Consider the following 6,668-nt stretch of genomic DNA (forward strand, 5'->3'; position numbering starts at 1 on the left):
GAGAACCATCGATATGTTATTTAGAATTGACCACGAGACTGTCAGTTAAGAAGACCCAGTAACGGAAGAAGCTTATATCAACAGAAGGACCCTTGTTTTAATGGAAACGTTATGAATATAACGGAATAGCATCACCAAAGGATTCAATATGAAGACTGTGAGAAGTCAGTTGCCAAAACCCGAGAGGATTTCTAAAATTTTGAGGGACCAGTAATTCTCATTTTAAGTGTGGTAGCATCCCACCTTGCCGAGGATTGGATTTGTTAGAAGACCCCCAAACCCTAAACTTTCTTTCTAGCCTCTTCGAATCTCGGGGACGAGATTCACTTTAAGTGTGGTAGGTTTGTAACATCCCAAATTTTGGAATATTAAAAATAATTATTAGATTGTTTGTTTGTTTGATTGAGTGATTGAAACTTGAGTGAAGTTTGAAACTTTTCAAAAAAAAATTTGAATGAGAGGGAATAAAATGACTTTCCCCTTCTCCGGTAAATTCAAATTCAATCATTTAAAAACAAAGAGAGAAGATGACATGACCTCTTCAACTATAAAGAATTTGAACGGATTTTTGCATTTGAATTCTTTCAAATATTTGCCCTTGCTTCTATATTTTTCTTCCCCGAGAAATACCCCGAAAATAATGAGGAGGAACATGACCCTCCAAAACCAGGGACATTCATCGAAATATTTTGAGCCAAGAAAACCAAAATTTAATTGAGAAAATATTTGCAAAAATAAATAGAGCATTTTGGGAATTTTCTGAAAAAAAACATTTTTTTAAATTTTTATTTTGGCCGTGGAAAAATGTCCATCTTTTTGGATTTATTTTTCTAAAAATTTAAATATATTATACCCCTAGATACCGAGGATATTCTATTTCCTTTTAATCGTATTAATTCCTGTTTTAATAAATATGGAAAGAGATCTTTATTTTAGGAAAGTCCCTGGGCCACTTTAGGAAACAAATCAGGCCCATAACTCACCTTCTTCTTCCTCCCCTCGTTCTTTCTTTGTGTGCCATGGCCACGCACCACGAAGCTTCCTCCCAATTTTTTTTCTCCGGGATTCGCGAAGCTCCTTCCCTCCCAGCACCTCCCTCGCCCCTATAAAGGATCCCCTCGTCCTCCTTGTTCCATTCCCCTCGAGAAACACCCCGTTCCCCTGCCCGTAGCATCTCTCCACCACCTCCCCTTTTCCCTGTCAAGAACGCACCAGGGAGCTCTCCCCTCTCGCCCCTGCGCCACCTCGAGCCCCCCTGCACCACCTCCTGTGCCTTCCCCAGAGCGCCGACCCTCCTCCGCCAATTCCCCACCCCGCCGGCGACCTCCCCACCTCGCCGGAGTTCTTCCTCTGTGTCACCCACGGTGAGCTTCATAGAAATCCCGTCACAGTTTTTTTCAGAAAAAGAGCAAACTTATAAATTCATATCTATTATTCTATAACTCCGAATTAGGTGATTCTTTTTGCGTTAGATCAGAAATGTCTTGTAGTTTCCGAAAACATATTATTTGTCTATGTTTGAAATTTCAAAATTTGAGTTAGAACAGATTTAGTTTAAATCTTGTTTTCCTTATAGTGGGAGTTTAAAAATAGATTTTAATTTAATTCTTTTTGGTGCTATTTCCTAGTGATCATATATTTCAGTAGTTTAAGTTTCATTTTTTTTAATATTTTTACTTGGGGTTTTTACCAAAACAGATTCTATTTTTGTTTTTTAGGATTATGGCTATTTCTTTTTCTATAATCGTTTTTAAATTATTTTCTTTTATATGTCACAAAGTTTATGTTTAGTTTCTGTTAGTTAAACAGTAGGTTCTCAACAAGTTTTTATTTTCATTTTATTTGTTATCATGAAATCAATTCTAGTTTCCTAATAACTTGCAATTGATTTCTCTACTAGATTAACTCCCATTTGAAAATACTTTCAAATAGTTTTATGAAAAATACTTGATTTTATCTTAGTTAAATTTATATTTTAATTTTCTGTTATTTTACTATTTTAGTGTTTTATTTTCAGTTAGAACAAAAACTATTTACTGTTTGATGTAGTAGAAGACTCCCTAGTCTTATTTGAAGTTTCCTTCGGATTCTTATTCGCTCTCTCTTTTGTTTTGATTGCTAGAATGATTGCTAGTATGAGTGCTTACGTGAATGATATGGTTGTTATATAGATTTCATCGGAGAGTGATGAGTAGTCTATCAAGTTATTCCTCGAGAACAAAAATTCTTCTTCGTCAAAATCACCAGGCAAGTCATTTGATCATGTATCACCTATGTTTTATGCATCGTAGTTCTACCATCCTATGCCCAATTTGCATGCTGACTAGGTACTTGGAAATTATGGTTACATATTGTAGTATCATGTGGTAGGCACCCAACAACCCCGTCCCTTGGCCCGGGACGACAAATTTCATATTGCTATGCTTGAGTAGACGGGATTCTGGTTGAGAGTATATCACGAGTGATGCGAGAATAATTTAAGAACCAAGACCGGTTAAGTCAAGACTTTTCAAGACCTCATGATGCAATGCAACTCTGGGTGAAGGACGGTTGATTGGGTCCCTGGAGAAACCAGTGGATGACCCGGGATGCTGGAGACGTGCCATGACATCTTCCGTAAAGCTTCACCCAGGCTCAAAGAGACGGATGGATATTTCCAAGACCCAAGGCTTACCTGCACAGCCACAAGTCATTATGGGCTCTGGCTTGGTTGGACAACATGGCGACTCTAGACACGAGGTGCTAGCAGATGTAGAAGAACGGTAGGATTGGATGGGCACCGACAGGGATTCAGAGGGACCCGTTGAAAGACCATGTTTTGATCATCCCGTCTTCAAACACCCCGAAGTGCGTGGACATAGACGGAGGCGATCAAATCTTGTGGGGAACGTGTGCAAAACTATGCAGAGTACTCAAACCTAATCGATTAGCCGTGTCCACGGTCATGGACAACTTGAGACAAAGGAACTGAAGTTATCTGGAATTCTCAACACCATTTATATATATTTGATGTGGGTAATATTGATAACCTGGGTATGAGAACTGGTTGGCGGAACCATCTCATTAACAACCAACAACGTAGTAATATTTTGCTTTTAGCCCCTCTTGTTGTAGGAGAAAATTTGCTTTACGCTAAAACTTACAACACCACCTGCCATATATGCATATAGTATAGATGATATTTTACCCCCTCTCATATGTGACTTGCCGGCATATTCAATATGCTGACCTACACAGCCGCAACGTCTTATGTTGCAGATATTTTTCTTCGACGAGTAAGAGTACGATTCAGGGTTACGGTCTACACTCAACTTGCCGTTGGTGTTTATTGGGACTCCACTCCCTTGACTGCTTCCGCTGAGATATTTAAGGTATATATCAGTTTTACACTATTTCCATGTGATTGCACTTTGATATATACATTGATGTATTGTGTGTGCCAGCATACTGATCCAGGGATGGCACAGATACACAGAGGCTTGACTCGTTTTGAGTCGGGTCGCTACAATTATGCCACCCATGATCTCGAGTTGGCTGCAGTAGTGCATGCCCTGAAGACATGGCGACATTACCTTCTCGGGAAGCGATGTGAAATATACACTGACCACAAGAGTCTGAAGTATATCTTCACCCAAAGGGAATTGAATATGAGTTAAAGAAGATGGTTGGAATTAATCAAAGACTACGACCTCAGCATTCAATATCACTCCGGTAAGGCAAATGTAGTGGCCGACGCCTTGAGTCGGAAGACCAGCACCTTGAACATCATTCTTAAGGAAAGGCAACCCGCCTTATACGAAGAATTGGAGAACTTAGGATTGGAACTGGTGGAACCAGGATTCCTAGGTAATCTCGAAGTCAAACCAACGCTGGAAGACGACATCAAGGAGGCCCAGAAGGGTCACAAGTGCATTGAAGGTATCAAGAAGAAGATTCCAGAAGGCAAGGCCCCAAGAAACGTTTATGCGTACCCGACAAGGCCGAACTCAAGGAACTCATCCTACGGGAAGCTCATGATACACCCTACTCCATTCACCCCGGTGGTACCAAGATGTATCAAGATCTCCGAGAAAGATTCTAGTGGCACGACATGAAGAGGGAAATCGCGTCATATGTGGCCAAGTGCGTTGTGTGCCAGCAAGTTAAGGCTGAGCATCAGCGACCCGCAGGACTACTACAACCTCTCCAGGTGCCGGAATGGAAGTGGGACAAGGTAGGGATGGATTTCATTACCGGTCTACCAAGGTCTAGCAAGGGCCATAACTCGATATGGGTTGTTGTCGACCATTTGACCAAAGTGGCCCATTTCATCCCTGTCAACACCACTTATGACGGGAACAAGTTGGCTAGTCACTATATCAAGCGCATAGTAAGCCTTCATGGAGTTCCCAAGGAGATTGTATCTGACCGAGGCACGCAGTTTACCTCAAGGTTTTGGAGGAAACTTCGGGAAGCCCTTGGTACCAAGCTCTCTTTAAGCACCGCCTTCCACCCGCAGACGGGAGGACAGATGGAAAGGGTGAATCAGATACTCGAAGATATGCTTCGCGCATGCATCCTAGCGCACGGAGCCAAATGGGAAGACTGTCTGCCGTTCCCTGAGTTTTCATACAACAACAACTACCAGTCTAGTTTCCAGATGGCCCCGTTCGAAGTGTTGTACAGATGGAAATGTCGCACCCCGCTCAACTGGTCAGAAACCGGAGACAGGCTGATTTTCGAACCAGAAGTTTTGCACCGGGCGGAAGAGAAGGTGCAACTAGTCCAAGAAAATCTGAAGGCAGCCAAGTCGTGACAAAAGAGTTATGCGGACTCTCACCGCAGGAATGTGGAGTTCATTCCCGGAGATCTGGTGTACCTCCGTGTCACGCCTCTCAAGGGAACCAAGCGTTTCCACGTTAAGGGTAAACTCGCTCCAATGTTCATTGGGCCATTCAAGATCACAACAAGGCGTGGAGAGGTCGCTTATCAGCTGGAATTACCTCCGGAACTTTCGGGTGTGTGATGTCCGTTATGCTACTGCACAAAAGACCTTCCGGTGGTGCCAGAAATGGGCACGTTGACGGCACCAGGAATCCTTCTGCGTTGGTATTCCCTCGAAGGTGAGAGGATGATGTAGCACAGCAGAGGTAAGTATTTCCCTTAGTTTGAGAACCAAGGTATCAATCCGGCGGAGGAGTATCTCAAGATCCTGCACAAACACAAAAACTTGCACCCAACACTATGAGGGGGTTGTCAATCCCTTATAGATTGTTTGCTAAGTGAGAACTGAAAGCAACAAAGTAACAAAGCAAAGTAAAAGCGGAGTTGTAAACGATGGATGTGAATAGACCCGGGAGCCGTAGTGTTTACTAGTGGCTTCTCTCATGAAAGCAAGTAGACGGTGGGTGAACAAATTACTGTCGAGCAATTGATAGAACTGTGCAGAGTCGTGACAATATCTATGCAATGATTATTTCTATAGGCATCACGTCCGAAACAAGTACACCGATACTTTCTGCATCTACTACTATTACTCCACACGTCGACCGCTATCCAGCATGCATCTAGTGTATTAAGTCCATAAGAACAGAGTAACGCCTTAAGCAAGATGACATGATGTAGATGGATAATCTCAAACCAATGATAAAAACCCCATCTTTTTACCCTTGATGGCAACTGCTTGATGTGTGCCTTGCTGCCCCTACTGTCACTGGGAATGGTCACCACATGGCAGAACCTAAAACCAAGCACTTCTCCCATTGCAAGAATCATAGATCTAGTTGGCCAAACAAAACCCAAGACTCGGAGAGATTTACAAGGATATCAAATCATGCATATAAGAAATCAGCAAAGATGCAAACATATATCATAGATAATCTGATCACAAGTCCACAATTCATCGGATCTCGACAAACACACCGCCAAAGAAGATTACATCGGATAGATCTCCATGAAGATCATGGAGAACTTTGTATTGAAGTGTCACATCCCTGACACCTTAAGCAAGTTAGTCTTGTGCTCATGTTTTCTTTGCATTACATCTAAGAAACTTTCAACAAGAACAAAGAAAGAGATGAAGGAAAATGCTAAAACCCTAGCCACTTCTTAAAGTAAGGGAAAATTCAAACTAGTCAAAATCAATGAATCCAAAATGGCCTCAAGAAAAGTTCAAACTTTCTGATAAATCATGAAAGTAAATGAGCAATAAAGAAAACCTTTTTCTTGACAATTTAAGCATTTTAAATAAATCCAAAAAGCTACTGGTTTCAAATTTTAAATTTGAAATCAGAAACTTTAAACTTTCAAAAATGTTGAAAACTTTAGGAATGGTTGGAAATGTTCCAACAAATATTCTAGGGTGCTAAACATAGTTTTTACAATTTATTTGGGAGTTGAAATAAATAGAAAATCAGAGAAATAGCAAAACAGAAACAAAAAACAGAAAGAAAATGAAAACCTTACCTGTCGCCCAGCCGGCCCAGCCCATCTCCTCGGGTCGTCTCCCACCTTGCCAGTAGGAGCAGGAGGTGGTCGCCACGTACTCCGGCGCGGCCACGCACCTGTGCCCCTGCCTGGCCGCCGCCTCGCGCTGGCAAGCCCGGGGATAAGCTCCCCGAGCCCGTGGCTATCCATTCCCAGCGCCAGTTGCCCCCTCCTCTCGGATCTCTCCTCCCTCCTTCTGTCGC

This window comes from Hordeum vulgare, chromosome 1H (genome assembly GCF_904849725.1).
Source record: "Hordeum vulgare subsp. vulgare chromosome 1H, MorexV3_pseudomolecules_assembly, whole genome shotgun sequence".
Classification (NCBI taxonomy): Eukaryota; Viridiplantae; Streptophyta; class Magnoliopsida; order Poales; family Poaceae; genus Hordeum; species Hordeum vulgare.